At 47.5% G+C, this 18,076-nt stretch overlaps 1 long non-coding RNA gene across 7 annotated transcripts in view; it reads left to right on the forward strand.

The window, feature by feature from the left end:
• Positions 1–18,076, forward strand: part of LOC309639323 — a 361,451-nt gene that overhangs the window by 166,896 nt on the left and 176,479 nt on the right. The window lies entirely within an intron of this gene.

Consider the following 18,076-nt stretch of genomic DNA (forward strand, 5'->3'; position numbering starts at 1 on the left):
AAAGGCATATTGTGAAAAAGCCTGTGACTCTTAAGAAGAGACTGGGTCCTCAGGAGGCAGGGGGAGAAGGCAGGTCAACATACTCCTGAGGAGAGAGTCGGTCACTCATGAGATATGAGGGCAGCAATTCCCTCCATCCCCTGCTCAACTCCTAAATATTTCCTCTTTTGTCAGCCTGTTAAGTTCTGGTAGGAAAGAGCAAGTGCCTGGAAAAGCTGTAGGGAGAGGGGCTGGGAGATTTCTGAAGAGGGGCAGTATTCCAGGTTCGTGGATAAGTTGTCAATGAGGGTAGGGACTGCTCCTGCTGAGATAGGGAGGGCCCTTCAGGTAGAGGCTCTGTGTGAACAAAGATAGATGGCAGAGACTCTTCATGGAGTCGAAGATCTGTAAGGAAACTGTCTGGCCTGCTTGCCAACTCCACTTGCGTGTTGAATATGCACCTCAAACTTGCTATCCCCAACCTGAACTGATCCCCCCAATTTAATTTGCAGACGTGCCCATTGCAGGAGTCAACATATCCACCCTCCCAGGGGCTCAGGACACCTTGGGGTCATCTTTGATTCTTCCCTTGATTCCACTCCCTCCCCACTTTTAATCCACTGTAAACACAGTGGGCTGTACTTTCCAAATATTTTGAGAGACTCTGTGCTCCTCTTGCACCTCCCTGGTTTCTACCCCGCATGGAACCCCCATCAGCTCTCCTTAGATCATTTCAGCAGCCTTGGAATAAAGTTTGGGTCCAACTGTCTCCTTCAGATCTTCCCTGATAACCCTGTTTTGAATCATCATCCTCACCTCACAGCACTGTCTGCTGCTGGATCCTGCTTTGTTTTCTTCATAACACTTTTCCCCATCTACTGTGCTATAGAAGGTATTGTTGTTATCTTTCTCTCCCACTAGAATGTAAATTCCTGGAGGGCAGGGACTTTTGACTGTTTTATTCACTACTGTATCTCCAGCACAGGGAACAGTGTCTGGCATATAGTAGGTGCTCAGTAAGTATTTGTTTAATGAGTTCATGAATGAATTTGGTTTGAGCCAGGTCCTGGGGGACCTTTGATGCTTCACTGGGGGCTGGAGCTTGTATCATGAGCTCTGATTTCCACCCTGAACCACATAGTGTGTTAGTGGAGCTCTCATATGCATCCAAGGTAATCAGTGTGCCTTCCTGGAGCTCTGGATTAGTAATATCATGTGCCAGGGAGTCAACCCTAAATGAGGAATTTGGAAGAGGATCGCTCAGGGGTTAATTTGAATGTATTTCCGTGACTCAACATCAGCACATTCTAGGAAAAAGGAATCTGCTTTGCATAGTAAATGGTATTCAGTGCGTAGCTTCTTTCTTCAGGTATGACCTGGGTCGTCTGTCTTTTTGATTCTGAAAGGACTTTGGTGCCAGGAGGGAGGGGTCTGTGGTGCAGTGTTAATTGGCGGCAACTAATTGGACCTAGTTTATGAACTCCTCCAGGCCATAAGCCACCCATACTTTGGTTCAGTGTTGTAATGACCACAGTCCTTTTCTAAAGTGCTCTACCTTTGACGAAAAGCAATGGCATATGGCCAAGTTCACCTCCAGGGGTCTCTCTTCAAGGGGGGCAGAGGAGATGAGAATTTTAGGGTTGGGGTTCTCAGTTGGAACGGCCAGATGACAAACTTTAAGCCAGGCAGCTCTGGGTTGAAATCCTGGTTCAGCCACCCACTAGCTGTGTGACCTTGGGTGAGTCCTTAACCGCAGTCTCCTCCTCCATATAATAGGGATGATAGAGCTTCATTCTATATGACCAGAGGAAGGGGGATGGAGTGGCTTTTATTTAACAGTGACTGACTAAGCACATACCAGATATATGTGCAGATCCCCAAAAGTGTCTGTTAGAAGTGTATCTAGATGCATGAGTGATTGTTGAATGAATAAATGAAGGTATGCTGTTCAGAGGTTACAGGGATGGACAATATCCCCAATCAAGAAAGATGGCAGGACTTGAGTTGCTTGACCCTTTGGGCATTTAAGAGTGTGGAGGCTGTTCATGAAGAATCCCAAACTTGAAGAATCCTAACATATCAGGACTTGAGGGAGTCTCTGAGAGACTTCTCATTTTGAAGGGGAGTAGAATCAAGGCCCAGAGAGGGAAAGTGGTGGGGCCAAGAACACACAGCAAGTGAAGGGCAGGCTTGAGGTTGGAACCAAGGCGCCCTTTTTCCTACAACGTCCCCACCCCAGCCTCTCCACAGGTGCTTTTCTGAAAATGCACAGGAGAGAACGGGGCAGAGTCTAGACCTGTGGTTCAAACATCAAGTTCAGAAGGAGAAGAAAATAAACAACACTCTCGGGCCCCCTCCTGACCTCAACCACAGGCCTGTGAAATCCCCAAAGCAGAGGATGGACGAGGACAAACTTCATGAAGGGTCAAGAGATGCGAGAAAAGGCAGGCAGAGTAATTAATAACCATCAGCAATAGATAGTGTTGGGGTGAGCACTGAGATACCTATTGATCAGAGAAGTAAACACAAATCACTGCAAGTGTTCCTTCAGCCCTGGGTCAATATGCTTCCATATACAAAGAAGCTAGCAGCTGTTGCCGATACTGGGGAGGTCTTAATCCGGGTGGCCACGAGAGCTTGCACTGCTTGAGGATGTATCTGCATTGTGAGCTACTCTGCTGTAGGTGCTCTTTCCATTCATTTGTTCATTCATTTGTTCATTCATTCATTCATTCAACATATTCTAAATGCTTACTACATGTCAAGCTTCTTGGAGGCACTGGGATAGAGCAGTGGGCACGAAGGCAATCCTTGCCCTGACGGGGCACACAGAATAGACAAATAAATAAATAAGATAATTTCAGACAGTGTTGAGTGCTGTGAAGAAAGTCACATAAGGGAGGTGGATGGAGAGTGGGTGGAGGGGGATGGTGTCTCGCTGATATTGGACAATTGGGGAACGCCTCTCCGAGAAGGTGACCTCTGGCTAAGATCCTAATGAGTAGAAGGAGTCAGCCCCATGAACACAGGGGGAAGGGTGCTCCAGGTGTAGGGAACAGCATGTGCAAAGGCCCTGGGATGGGAAAGAGCTTGGGATGTTGGAGAAACAGAAAGGAGTAAGGGGTTGGATTTGTTCTAAGTGATGAAGCCATTGGAGGATGATTGGCCAGCCCCTTTCAGTGTGGGCCCCTTAGCAATGAGGCATTCATTGACCTGGAGTTAGGGACCCTTAGCAATGAGGCATTCATTGACCTGGAGTTAGGGCCCCTTAGCAATGAGGCATTCATTGACCTGGAGTTAGGGACAGGCTCCTGGCCCTGCCGCAGTGTGGAAGCCTCGGCCAGCTCCTCCCATCATGGAACTTCTATTTCCTTATTCACAACATGCAGGACATGGGCTCATGACCTTCCAGCTCTGACATTCTGACCTTCTTTCAAGGACATGGGATGCAAATATACAACCTCCACACATATCAGTCACTCAGGTAAGGCCCCCTTTGCTTGCCATGAGATGCAAGTTATTGTGGTCAAGGAAGTGGGAGATGAAATGGCAGGAAAAGCAAATGTACCAAAGAGAAGAGTTGAGCTTATAAAACCTGTCATCTGAGTTGGCTCCTTTGAGCTGGGCCTGGGTCTTTGTGTCACCAACCCCTCAATTTCAGGTTGCACCATGGATCCGCCATGTTTTGTGCAAGCTGGTAGCTGTCTTCCCTGTGTCCTTGCAGTGAAGTTGCAGCCTCTGAGGGCAGGTCCTGGTGGCAGAAATAAGCAGTGCCTATGCAAAGCAACAGCATGCAGGAAGAGGAGAAAACAGTTGCACTGTAGAAAATATAAGAGCTCAACTAATTAAGAACCAGCGGTGCTACAGTTGCTCATTTGGCAGGACCTCCTAGCACCCAGAGATCCCATGCCTAGGTATACACCCAACAAAAATGAAAAATGAAAATATATGTGCGCCAGAAGATGTGTGTGAGCATGTTCACAGCAGCATTCTTTGTAACAGCCTAAAGCCGAGAACTACCCAAATCTCCATCAACATTTAAACTGAAAGATTGTGCCATACTCCCAGAAAGGTATACCACATAACAAGATGGGCAAATCCAGCCCATGGTCATATCTGACCGTTTCCTATTTTGTAAATAAAGTTTTATTGGAACACAGCCATATCCATTCATTACATATAGTCTATGGCAGCTTTTGCACTAACTAGCAAAGCTGAGCAGTTACGAAAGAAATACTATAGCCTGCAGATCCTCAAGTATTTACTCTCTGGCCCTTTCCAGAACAAATGTGCCAACCCTTGCTATATAAAAATGAAAGTAAACAGTCTACAACTTCCCTGGGCAATGTGGATGATTTTCACAAACAAAATTTTGAATGAAAGAAGCCAACACAAATGAGTACCAGTTGCACAATTGAATTTATATTAAGTGTAAAGACAAGCAGAACTATTCTACATTGCTGGAAGACAGGTTACCCGTAGAGGATAGTCACTAAACAGGGCACGTGGCAGCTTACGGGCGCTGGAAATGTTCTGCTTATTCTCCATCTGGGTGGCAATGGGTGTTCATTTCGTGACAATCCATTAAAATGTACACAGATGATGTGCACACTTCTGTGTATGTATGTTGTTCATCGATAAAATTTTTAAAATAAATAAAAAAAGAAACGGTGGGTGTAGATCACCATGCCAAGCATTTTCTCAATGTATTTCCTGGGCAGAAAGCTCAAATAACAGATTGTCAAGTTAGAAAACAGATAACTTTAACCTTTCCACGCAAGCACACATTTATGCATTCACTCTACAAATGTTTATTGATCTCGCACCATGCGCCAGGTGCTGGGAATTCAGCAGTGAGGGAGATAGACACAGCCGCCACCTTCCCAGCATTTACATTCACACTCACACGTGCCCGGGGAATCTTGCACGCATGTGCACCAAGACGCTCCATCCTCAACGTGGACCTGCCCATGTGTGCACTCCCGACCTGCATCTGCAGGTCATGTCATTCTCAGGCGAACACTTTTCTGAATTTTGCTCTCCCTTCCCTCACTACCGTAACTTCAACCTCCGTACTCCCTCGGATACAGACGGATGGAGCTCCGTTTACCCAGAATCACTTAGGAGTCCTGTGTCCTCCGGGGATCATGGGCCTGTGCTGGCCAGGACTCCACAGCTTAGTTCCCAAGGTGGGATGGGTCAGAGCAGCTGGTTTCCCCCCAGGTCATGCCTGGCATCTGAGACACCTAGGGCTCAGACAAGTGGAGACCCAGGGCTGAGCGGGTGGGCGACCTTGAACCCAAGGATGCCCTCTGATGTCCCCTGGACTTTTTGCTGGGCTCCCTGCCCTCAGTGTGGTTACCTGCCACCCATGGATCGTGGTCACCAGAGCCTTGTGGTCTAGTGGTCAAGGCTGACCTGTTCAGTGAACCCCATGTTCCCTTGAATGTCTCCCTTTGAAGACCTCCTACCCCAGCCCCTCTCAGCAGTTCAGCCCAGAAAGCCAGCTGCTATGACTGATAAGCACCAGCTGTCCAGCATTCCTGTGCCATGGTGGGTACCAGCATGCAATGGGGTGGCTAAACAAACACACCTGAGTTCAAATCCCGCCTGGACCAGCAATATTCTGTGACTTTGGGCAGGTTATTTAACCTTAGCTCATCTAATTCCCCCAATGACAATAAGGAAGAGGTACTGCTATCATCCTCACTTGATCCAGAAACTGAGGCTTAGAAATGGTAAGGACTTGCTTGAGGACACAGCCACATCTGCACCCTGGATTCTAATTTTAAAGACCATCTGTTGCTCTGAAGGACTAACCCCAGTTATGTGCCAAAATGGTTTCCTTTGGAAAAGTCACGATTTGTGCTTTTGAAGTCCTGGGTTTGGCTAATCAGGAGCAATCTCCTTTTCTTGGAGAAATAATTCACTGTTGGATGCAATCATGGAAAAAGTGAATTCCCTCCAAATTCTTGCAATGAGACAGTCAGTGCTGAGGACAAAATGTTGAGGTCTTTTGAGGAGATGGTACCTCTTAGTAAGTGGAGATGCTTAATTTTTTTTTCTCAGTGGAAAGACCTGCTGTTTCAAATTTCTTACAACTGGGTCTCTGTTCAAATACTGGCATGGAGTGAACTTTTCATGCCACAGGTCATCTCTGATGTCATGGCATTTCTGATGAACTCCACCAATTTTGAGCATCAAGGCTGCCAGAAGTGAAACTGGTATTTGCAAATGTATTTCCACTTCCTCAGAAATAACAGATGTTTGCTGGAAAAAATTAAAGTTGCCTAGTCTGTTATTAAATATCAGAAGTAAAGCACTGGCTGTCCTCAATCAGCTTTCTACCTTTCCCATGATATTTTGTTCTGTTGGTAAACTTATCAAGTGTGCCTAGCGCTTTTGTTGGCATCACCTGGCAAGTATGCTCATGGAATTTACCTGTAGGAGTGGACAGGTGGGTATCTGTCTGTGTGTTTCATGAATTAACTTGGTTGAAAAAACTGTCAGGAAGGGCTGGGTTTGAAGTCTGCCCAGGAGTTCACTCTGTGCTCATGACTTGTTCTTTGAGTATTGAGAACATAAAGAAGCCTTTTACATCAATGCTAGAGTAAAACGAAGATGGTGCCCCAAGTCAGCAGCAGCTATTTTCATCCATGGACTACTGAGGTTGGGAGTGGTGGGTCATGGAGTGACTTGGAGGTCAAGCTCAGAGCTCTGGAAGGTCCAGAAACTACGGAGAGTGGCCTGTGGATCCTGGAACATCAAAGGATCCCTGGTCTGAGACCCAGAGCCTAGGTATACAAGATTATACCCTCTCAGAGGCCAGCAGTAGGGAAGACCCCACCTTCTCCAGCAGCCTAAGTTTGGAGAAGGATAAATGTGAAGCAGGACCACCACGGCATGAGAGAATCCCTGTTTCCACGTGCCCTTTTCCAACTGGGATTTTGTTGAAGATCATTTTCTTAACTAAGCATTTCTGGGGAGTTGTCAGAAGGAGGTGGGCAAACCCTTGCTGACCTGTCTTGTAGGTGTTTGGAAGTGTGTTACAGAAAAGGGCAGGGATGTGTTGGCAAAGGCAACTTGACAAAACCCTCCAACAAACAAATTTACCTGTGGGAAAAGGGACAAGATTACTCCAACCATCAACACTGGAAAACCAAAGCTGCTCACCCACACCAGACCTCAGCCTGGCTATAGACATAACCCGAAGAAAGCAATTCACTAATGTTCCGGGCCCTCGGATCCAACATCAGCCTGGGATCTAGGCCTTGGGTAATGAGCAGCCCAGGCGGCGAATGAGGTTTGCAGTTGAAATCCATCTGAGGCCTCTCTCCCTGCCAATGTCTACAGCTTAATAATTGCTTCCTTGCTCCCCCTGCATTTGGGTTCAAGAGAAGTGCCAGCCCCTCCAGCAGCATTATGCAAATAGGGCCCAGTGCGTTCTGGCAGCGGCATATAGAATATGTAAATTTATGGTGGTGGCAGAGCCTGCTTAAGACAGAAGATTTCTCAATGATGAAATTAGATTTTCTGGAAAGAAGCTTCTGAGGACCTGTCTCCTGTTCCCCTGACTCGCGCTGTGCCATAGCCACCAAACCGGTGCTCTGGGAAATAATTAACTGAATTACAGGCTCAAACCTATTTTTAAAAAAAATAAAGAGGGAGAGAAGAAATAGACCAGGTTGCAGGAGGCCACAACAAATCCATACTTTACCAAGCATGTCAACGGGAATGGAGGCTGGGAGGGTGGGAGGCGGGTGGGCGGGGAGCATGGGGCTCTGGTTGGCAGGAGGAATTGACACAAGGTGGAGAGAGCTTCCACCTCCCCTTGGCCTTCACGTGCGCAAGGGTGGGAGAATGGACAGAGCTGTGGGCCCTGGTTTCTGCTCCAACCTAGCACTGCCACTTTTATCTGCTTTATGTACCTGCCTTCTCCTGATTTTGTTTACAAGAAAGCATTTATGTCATTTTTAAAAAATTGAAAAATCATTCATGTAGACCAGATCAAACTTGAACATGCATCAGACTTACCAGGAGGACTTGTTAAACACAGATTGCTGAGTGCTCCTCCCAGAGTTTCAGAGTTGGTCCAGGGAGGGCTCAGAAATGCACATTTCCAATAAGCTCCCAAGTGACAGTGATGCTGCTAGCCGGGAGACACACCCTGAGAATCACTGCCTTAAGCTAAAGTCTTCATTAGAATGATGGGGGAGACAGAGGCCCAAAGAGTTAGGTGATTTGCCAAAAGTCACCCAGTGGAGTCAAGACCAGGGTACAGAGCTGACTTTTTCCATCATCATCATCATCATCATCATCATCATCATCATCATCATCATCATCATCATCACCGTCACTGTCATTATCTTTGTTGTCACTCTCCTTTGCTGAAAGCTTTCTAGGTTCCAGGCACTTATACTCCTCACTTCATTTAGCCCTTGGCCATAATTCTATACAGGAGCTGCATAGTTATCCCCAATGAGGATACTGTTATGGATGGAATGTTTGTGTTCCCCCTTCAAATTCCAGTGTTGAAGCCCTAACCCCCATGTGATGGTATTTGGAGGTGGGGCCTCTAGGAGGTAAATAGTTTTAGGTGAGGTCATGAGGGTGGGTGCCCCATAATGAGATTAGCGTCCTAATAATAAGAAGGCAGATCTCTCTTTCTCTCTCTCTCTCTCACACACACACATACACACACACATACACACACACACTCTCTCTCTCTCCCTCCTGTGTCACACACAATGAGGAGGCAGCCATCTACAAGCCAGGACAAGAGTCCTCAGCAGAGACAGAATCTGCCGGCACCTTGATCTTGAATTCCCAAGCCTCCAAAACTGTGAGAAGTAAATCTATCCTTTAAGCCACCCAGCCTTTTGTATTTTATTATAACAGCCCAAACAGACTAAGACAGACAGTGAGGCTCAACTTCAAGTGACTTCACCTCCTGATCCTCAGGTTTCTTATCTGTAAAATGGGGAGTTCTGACCCTTCAGAGTGTTCGGAGGATTCAGTGAGATTTTACACACAATGTGCTGAGCACAGAGCCTAGCACATAGCAGGGGCTCAGTAGTTGGGTCATAGTAATTATTATTGTTCTTGTAATTATCATTATTAATCGAATGATAGAGATTGGGATACAGAGTGGTGTTGTGGAGTGAACTTGGGGTTAGGAATATGAGGGTCTTGAGTCCAGTCCCAAGCCCTAAACTCATCTGCTGTGAGACTTATGTGTAGGTCACCACCCTCTCTAAGACCCAGTTTTTGCAAACAGAGTAGATGGAACTTGGTGGTCCCAGGACACGCCCAGCTGTACAATCTCTGATTCCATCATTTCAAGGGTGGGGCCATCTCTTATCCCCATGTTGCCCCAGCATGGGTGTCCTCCTTCCTCTCCTGGACTGCTGCTCAGCCTCCTCCTGGCCTCCTTGCCTCTGGTCTCACCCCAGCCTCTCCACCTTTCTAAAAGTCTCAGATGGCAACTGGGTACTCAAACCCTTCTGTGGCGATTTCCCTTCTTTGGATCAAGTCCAAGCATCTCAGCTTGGCATCCAAACTCCTTCATGCTCTGGTCCCTCTCAGCCCCTAATCTCTTGCCTCTCCCTCTTACACTCTATTTTCCAGTAAAATACAGACGTTTGTGTTAGCCCTCAGGCACCATGCTCTTTCCTGCCTCCCTACCTTGTTCTTGCTGCACCTTCTGCCTGGCGCTCCGTCCTTGCCCTTCCTCTCTTTGTCTGCAAACTTCTTGAACTTCAGTGCTCAACTCAGATATGTTGTGCCCTGAGAAACCTTCTCTCACCTACCTTCTTCCTGTCTCCAACCCGAGGCTCCTAGAGTTCCTTCCACTGAGCTGCCTGTAGGTATCTCGTCCTAGTACTTAACACTTCCTAGTGTAAAGGTCTACTGCCTTTCTCACCTATTCTGCTGGACAGTGGCTAGTTTAAAAGGAAGAGACAAGCTTCTCAGTCAGGGGTTTTTGGAAATTTTCTGTTTTGTTGTTTGCTTTATCTGCTGTCTGTAAGCATCTTGAGTGCAGGGCCTTATGTATTTTGTTTGCCACTGTAATTGCAGCACTTATTTTCATGCCTGGCACATGGTAGGTGTTTAATCCTTAAATTAATAAATCTGAAATCTCTGCCCATTTTCACAGATTTCTTATTAACCATTCTATCCCTGCTGCCTACCTACTCAGTAAATAATTACTGAGTGAATGAGTAGGTGAATAAAATGCATGACTTCATTTAAACTGTATCAGTCAGCTGTTGCTGCATAACAAACAGCCACTAAATCTCAGTTGCATGCAACAATAGGCATTTATTTCTCATCTAGCTTTATCTTGTGAGTCAGCTGGGGCAGCTCTGAGCTGCAGGTGGTGTCTGGCTCAGCTCCACATGTGTGTCATCCTCTGTGGGCCAGCAATCCAACCAGAACATGACGAGGGCAGAGGTGCAAGAGAAAAAGTGGAAACACACATAGTTTCTTAAGGTCTCATCCCAGAACAAGCACTGTGGCCCTTCCATTCCAATATCATTGGCCAAAGCGAAGAACGTGGTCAAGCTCAGTCAATGGACAAGGACATACCCTCTAGGAGGAGGGGCTTCAAAGTCCCAGGGCAGAAGGCATGGATACATCTAGGGGTGAAGGATCAGGACCCATAAATCTGCCTACTTCAGTGACCACCCTCAGCACCTAGCCCACAGCTCATGGCACATAGCTACCACTCACTATGATCGTGGAGACAAAGTGACCACGGTGGCCCCCCATCTTTAAGACACTAGAACATTTTTTCACTTTTTGCATTTCATACCCTCCTTCATCTCCCGCCCTGCAGTTTTCAGCGATTTTTCTGGAGCCCTCACTAAACAATCTCTAGGTCTCTGCCCACAGGCACTGCCATTCTGGGGCATGTCACAAGCACACCACCACCACCCCCCCAGCCTGTCCTCCTCCCTGTTCTTCTCCCAGCCCACAGTGTACATTGTGAGGATCCCCCTGATGTTTAAGGCATGAGCTTCTCGTCCTCCCTGCAGCCACCACAGACAGACTCTCTCAGCCTGGGAACGGCCATGAAGTCAGGTGACTGTACAGGAAGCAGCGCCCTCCCCACCACCCGCCTCCTCACCTTCCAGTTGTTGTGAGGCTACCCTTCTCCGACTCACTTCCAGTTTTGTAAGCTCTTTTATTAATGTGCTGGAGGCAGAGAAAAATGCATTTGTAATTTCCCCTTAATAGCTGGTGGAACTTCTTTTTGCTTTCTTTCTGAGCATTTGTGGCGCGTGCGTGCGTGCACACACACACACACACACACACTCACACTCCAGGTCAGGATGAATTGAGTGACAAGGCAGTGGATGTCAAAGCACAAACACAGTCTTGGAATATCTCAGCAGGAAAGGGGTCTGAGTCTGATGGCTGCCACATTGCATTCCCAGAACCCTGTTCTTCCTTAAAATAGCATCAGAGGGTGCTGCAGGGTGAGAAAAATTGTGTGTGTTTGGCCGGGTAGCGGGGGAATGTTTGGCCCTTCCCTGGACCTTGCTTCAATCAGAGCATCTCTGTTTTGCCTGATTTGTATACTGTGGTTATACATAGGCTTCTTTGGAATTAAGGGAGCCACTGCTGTACAAAATATGTAATAACCATTGTTTCCTCTACCCCTGGGTTCACAGAAAGGGAAACCAAATCTCAGGGAGCCTGTTACTTATCCAGAGTCACAGGATGAGTCAGGGGCATCAGGGGCACTAGACCCTCAGTGTCCTGATTCCAAACTTGATGCTTTTGGCTTGCAAACAGGTTATGCCTCACACTGCAGAGTATTTTCACTAAAATGGTTTGATACGTCTTTTTTTCCCCAAACCTCCTAAACACACCGACCATGGATGCTTGTGCTAAAGGGAAAAAGCCATGGTGGGGAGGTCTCCTTTTGCTTGCTGCAAAAGAACTAAGATTTACTGAGCACCTGGCATGTGCCAGGCACTGGACTGCAAGTACTTGAGATATGCGTTGTCTAATCGAAACCCCAGCACTAGGTGGGAATGATTGTCTCCTATGTCACAGATGAGGATGCTGAGGTTTGGATGGGGAAAAGACTTCCCATCACCCAGGACATGGTGGAAATGGGATTCACACGGAGGTTCTCCGTATGTTAAAGAGGTGACAAAATTTCAGAGTGCTTAGCCCTTCGTAGGTCTTAAGAGTCAAAATCATTCAAACGATAAGATATGATGACAGTGACCACAACTGCTTCCAGATACTGAGTGATTACCTTGAGCCTGGCTCCTCCTGGGTGCTTTACAAGCAGGGCTGCCAGGTCCAGCTGTGCAGGGTGGGTCTTGCAGAAGAGCTCCCAGCCAAAGGGACAAGGGACAGCTGACTCAGTCCTTAAGCTGCTCCCCAGACGCTGGTGTAAAGTTGCATCCTGGAGGAGGGGATGCTGATCTCTAATATCTCTGCCAGGAAGAGCTGCCTTTTCCTAATTTCCACAACGGCGCTCTGTGCAAGCTGCTACCCTGTCTGCACACATTATCTCATCCTCCCACAGCCTCCAGGGTAGCTTTATGACTATACCCATTTTAAAGATGAAGAAACAGAGGCACAGGGAAGTTAGATTTCTTGCCCAGAATTCTGCAGCTCTTTCCGTGGCAGAACCAACATTTGAATCCGAGGTTGTAAAACTCCATGACTAGAGGAGATAGGAATTTGCAGCTATACCCACCCGTACTCCCTGTCCCCCCAAAGATTGTTGAGTTTCACAAGGTTCTAAGGATAGAACCTGGGGATGCAAGGTTTGGGGGCTCCTGGAAGGAGGTATTCTCTGCCCTCTGTTACAGGAATCAAGAGAGATTCTGAGACAGCAAATGGCACACAAAGATCAACCCCGTTGGGCTTTTTCAACAAGTCTGTCTTTGGATCACTTGTCTGTGGTCTTCTCTGCCACCCCTCTCCCAAAAGAGATCCCATGGAGGGAGTAAAAGACCCCCAGATCGTGTAGGTCTGACCTCCCCCCACCCTGTACCTTCTCTCCTGGAATACCCAAGAGCTGGAAGAAGCCTCCCTGGAGATAAATATCTACACAGAGCCAATTGTCACACGATGTCCCAGAGCCAATTACTCATTCTGAGAGACCCAGAGGTGGCTTAAGGAGTTGACAAATAAAGAGGAAATAATTTGCAATTTGCTGTTTACACATAATCAGAGTGTACCGAGGGGAAAAAAAATAGTGTTACAGCTTACAGCTTCCCACGTTTTATTTTGATCTTCTAAATCAATACGTAAGTGGAGAGGCAGCTGGAGACAAACGTTTTGGAAAAAGAAAATGTTTGTGTGTGTTTGGCTAAAGGAAGGAAGGACTTTCTATAAAACCAAAGATATGGCAAAGAAGGTTGAATGAGGCCGTGTCCCTCCGACAAAAGGAGAGGCAGTGAATGACAGTTAAAGGATTCTTACTCTCTGCCACACACTGAGGCAGGCACTTGACAAGTTATGGCTGTGGATCCTCTCATCCAACCTGGGAGGTATGTTCTATTTTCAGCCCCATTTCACAGGTGGGGAAATTGAGGCCCCAAGAGATTAAGGTTCTGGGCCAAAAACATTTGATCTGCATAAGCTGAACCCAGGACCAGCCACCCAAGCCAGGCTGATGCTGGAGTCCATCCTTCAGCTTCCAGATTAGTTTCCCTGAGTTTTGATGCTGGTCTTTTGTTTGGGGACCATTAAGGGGCTTAAAACAGGGGTTCCTCTCTCGAGGGGAGAGTCTTGGAGAGGGTGTGCTGTCTCTGGTTCCTCTCCAGTTGTCTCTGCCGATCACTTTCTTGGCAAGGATCCCATCCCCACTGCAAGGGGGATGGGTCACTGGGGACCAAGGATCCTTGGGCAGGAGACCTCAGGGAGGGGCATGGTGACAGGGGACGCTGCTCATAATCTAAGAGGAAAGCCCTGCTCAGGGGTGCTCCCAGCTCCAGTTTTCTTTTCTCAGTATTTCCTACAGTTCTTCCTTTTTCTTTCCTGGTCTCCTTGAGACATTGGATATTTTTGCCACTATCTACCCTCCTTCTCCCCCAAGTCCACTGACATCAAGAAGCCGAGATCCCTTCTTAGAACTTGTTCTTCCTCTCCTATTTGTACAAATCATCCCCTCTCAGTGGCCTAGGATCCTGGGCCACAAGGGACCTCCAAGATAGATCTAATCCAGCCCCAGATTCAAGGTAGGTGAAGTGATCTCAGCCCCATTTTATAGACAAGTCCATTGATGCCAAGTGCCCGCTTCTGGCCCAGAGTAGAAGAGAGGGCTCAGATCCACACTCCAGCCCCTCAGGATGCCCAGTGGCTCGGTTTCTTGGGGTGGGGTGGGGAGCGCCTGCCCCTCTCTTTGTTCCCCACCCTCCCCTGTGTCTCCGAGCTGTGTGCAATTTACATCTCCACGTGCCCACATTTGCATGAAACACACAGACACACACACACAGGACTGCTCCTGGCTTGAACAACAAGGGATGCCAAATGCCGTTCACATCTTTCTGGGGAGGAGTGCATCCATCCCGATTCTGTCTTTGCCAAAGTGCCATACGTACCAGACGTACATATATTCCGCGTGAATTTCCTTAATCTCCTTCACAGCTGTCCCTTTCCACAGCCTCTGCTAGAGCATTCCCAAATTACTTGTCTCCTGGCTGGGATAGCAGCCTGTTCCCTGATTCCTCTATCCCTTTAACAACAACAAAAACAACAACAACAACAATAATAATAATGGCCACCATTCATGTAGCCCCTACTGTGTGTTAGACATTGAGCTAAATGATATTGCATCTTGTAGGAGCTCTGCAATGGAAGCATTATTAGCCCCATTTTACAGGTGGGGAAAATGAGGCTCCGAGCTTAAGTGCATCACACAGGGCTGGGGACTGAGTTTATGAACCGTGGCTGACTCTGAGACTTGGGCTGGTCACCTCTGTCAGGCTGCCCTCTGCTCTCCCCGTGTAGCCCAGCCTGCCACAGTGATGACCATACACAGGAGAGGGCCCTGGAGGGTAGCAGTTAAGAAAGTGTACCGTTTCAACCTCTGACAGTGCTCTTTTCTGCCTGTGTAAATTCAGGTGAGTCACTTCAGCTCTCTCAGCCTCAGTGTCCTCCCCTGTAAAATTCGGATCACGGTAGTACTAAGCCATACGGTGTTATTATGGAAATGGATACCATGATTGCAAGTGAAGCACTCAACAGAGTTCTCAGCACCCAATAGATGTTGGGTTTTAATAGATTAAAAGCTTGTGGTATAAAGAGATGGTTTTGGTATCTGACATTCAAGGCTCTCTTGGGCTGAGCTCTGCCTTTCTTTCCACCATGACAGCCCTCCGCCACCATCTTGCATCCCACTCTTTGGCTAGAAGGAGGTCCCCGCTGGTCTCCACAAACTCTCCACCATTTCTTACCTCTGTTGATTTGTCCAGATGTCTGTCTGCCCATCTGCTTTTCACCTTCTCTGCAGACCCAGAATTGGTTTGTCCTCAATGCCCAGCTCAGAGACTGACCCTACCTGGCATTTTCTCTTTCTTGCCCATTGGAGGCTACCTCTTCCTCCTCTGGACACAACCTTGGGTCCTAGTGTGTGTCATTCCTGAGGTCCTACTGTGCATCGGGATGAAGATACAGCTACACCTGTAGGACATGATCCTACTTTCTTTTCTTGTACTTTAAAGGCCACTCAATGGAAGGAACCCTGGGTTCCTGAATGATTGCACGGAACAATGGCCCATGTCGTGCCAACCCACATTCGACTGTGCCTTGAGCAAGAAATAAACCTTTATTATACTGAGCCACTGAGAATTGGAGGTTCTTGGTTACAGCAGCTTAACTGTCCTAATATATCTATCTAACTAAACTCTATCTTTCTTTCTGATCCCATATTGTTCCAGAAAGAGCTTATTCATTTAAAAGTATATTTTAAAAATAGAATGAAAGAAAAATGCATGTAGGAACATAAGACAGTGCCAGATATAACACTCAGAAATGTGTGCTATGAAAACCAACACCCCTACCATGTGTGGATCAAAAATATAGCTCTGAGCTTCCTAGCAGCCGGGGTAAAAAGGGAGAGTTGTTTAGTTACACACTATCAGAGCCTTTGAGATAAATAAAAACACCATCGCTGAGGATAAGTACAGTAAGAGTTGCAGAATGTTTTTTTTCCTCTACATCTTCGTTGAAAAGATCATTGAGTGTCTGCAGCACAACTCAATATTGTCCAGTACTTTTTCTGCATAGCAACCCTTTCCCATGTTTTAGCTTGTTGAAACACATGAAAATATGTATAAACACAAAAACACAAACATATAAATAATGTAGAGGAGTTCTCTTGATACATCTCATAGGCAGGTACTCAGGCTTCTCTGTAGGCTTGGGATACCCTGGAGGAAAGAGACTCTACCCTCTTCATTTCTGTTTTCATGTCTTATTATAGAGTCTGGAACATGGTGGATACACACAGTGAGTATTATTACTATTGATACTAAACGTGTGTGTGAGTGTGTGTGCTGTGTGTCAGGCTAGCACTCCGTGAATTATGAGCTCTATTCTGGAATTTGTGTGTGTGTGTGTGTGTGTGTGTGTGTGTGAGATGGCGTGCTGTGTGGGTGGCGTATGCATGTTGAGTACGTGTGTTATGTACTGAGTGTGTGTTGCGTGTACGGATGTTTTGGGTGCATTGTGTGTGTGCCGTGTGGACGGTGGTGTTGCATCCTGTGAGCATGGTATATGCGGTATGTGTATTGTGTGGGTGACATGGATGCTCTCTGTACCCTGTGTGTTGTTGTAGGGGATGTGTGGATGGCCCAAGTGTTGTGTGTGCATTGTGTGTATATGGTGTGTGTTGTGAATGTGTATTCACGTGTGTCCTCTGACAGCCTCTGACATCCTGCATCCCAAGTGTCTTGCATAATCCCTGCAGATTTGGTGCACATTCCCTGTGTGTGACTCTGTACCGCCGTGTGTCCCTTTTGTGAGCTCAGGGCATGCTCCTTGGTGCTGCCTGTGGGCATATCGGCTTGCAGCCCCACCCCGTGCAGGCTCCGTGCCCGCATCTTTGTGTGTGCCCTGTGAGTCATTGTGGATACGTCTAGAAGGCGGTGACTATTGTCTTCAAACAGAGAACAGCCATTAACACATTCATTAATTAGGATCATGTTGACACTTCTATTGCCGACTAAAAACATCTGTTTGTTTAATCAGAGTCTCCTTAATGCCTTACACTTATTCTCTCAGTGAGAGAGGATGGGCTTGCTTTCCCCACGTGTGTACACTGGGGTTTTACGAGGTGGAGGCACAAACTCTGTCAATATTGTCACAGGATGACAGCTCTCAGGAAGGCCCGCGGCGTCTTAACGAACGCACATCCCTTTCAATGGTGAATGAGTAGTCGTCCGTGGGTCAATTTGCCAGTGGCCGGTCCCCGTGTATCGGCGTAGCCCGAGTGACACATTATAGATCAGATGTAAGAACTCCACCACAGCACTGGGTCTCAATGCTGCGGGCGTGGTGTGCTGCTGGGAGTACCAACCGCTCCACTGTCCTTTCCTTCCCACCTAGGTGTATACCCCAAACCCAGCAACAAGCCGCCGGTAACCTCGTCGGAGTTAAATCCTCTCTCCCACGATCTTAGTTTTCTTACATGTAAAACGGGATGATAAAAGGACAAAACTAAAGATCCAAAGAAAACACATCTAAGGGAAATAACCCAGAATGGTGCCTGGAACCAAGCAGATGCCTGAAAACGTCACTTCTATCCCCTCACCCTCCCGCCCCACATGGATTCACAAGGGTCGGTGGAGGATGACCGAGGAAAAGACTCCAGGTTAGGAACTGACTGGTCACGGTCCTCACCAGTCACACCACTGGGCATCCAACGCACGTCCACTGCATCCCTCCTCTGTGCCAGGCGGGGCTGGGTGCTGGGACGCAGAGGCTGATGAGGATTTCTTTCAAGAATGTGGAAATGAAGGGCATTCCCAGCAGAGGGGATGGGTGAGCAAAGGTTCCCTGGGCCGGGAGCGTGGAGGAGAGGTGTGGGGCGAAGCTGACGGGGAGGACGCGATAGACCGTGGAG

This window comes from Balaenoptera physalus (genome assembly GCF_965194825.1).
Source record: "Balaenoptera physalus genome assembly, chromosome: 12".
NCBI classification, from domain to species: domain Eukaryota; kingdom Metazoa; phylum Chordata; class Mammalia; order Artiodactyla; family Balaenopteridae; genus Balaenoptera; species Balaenoptera physalus.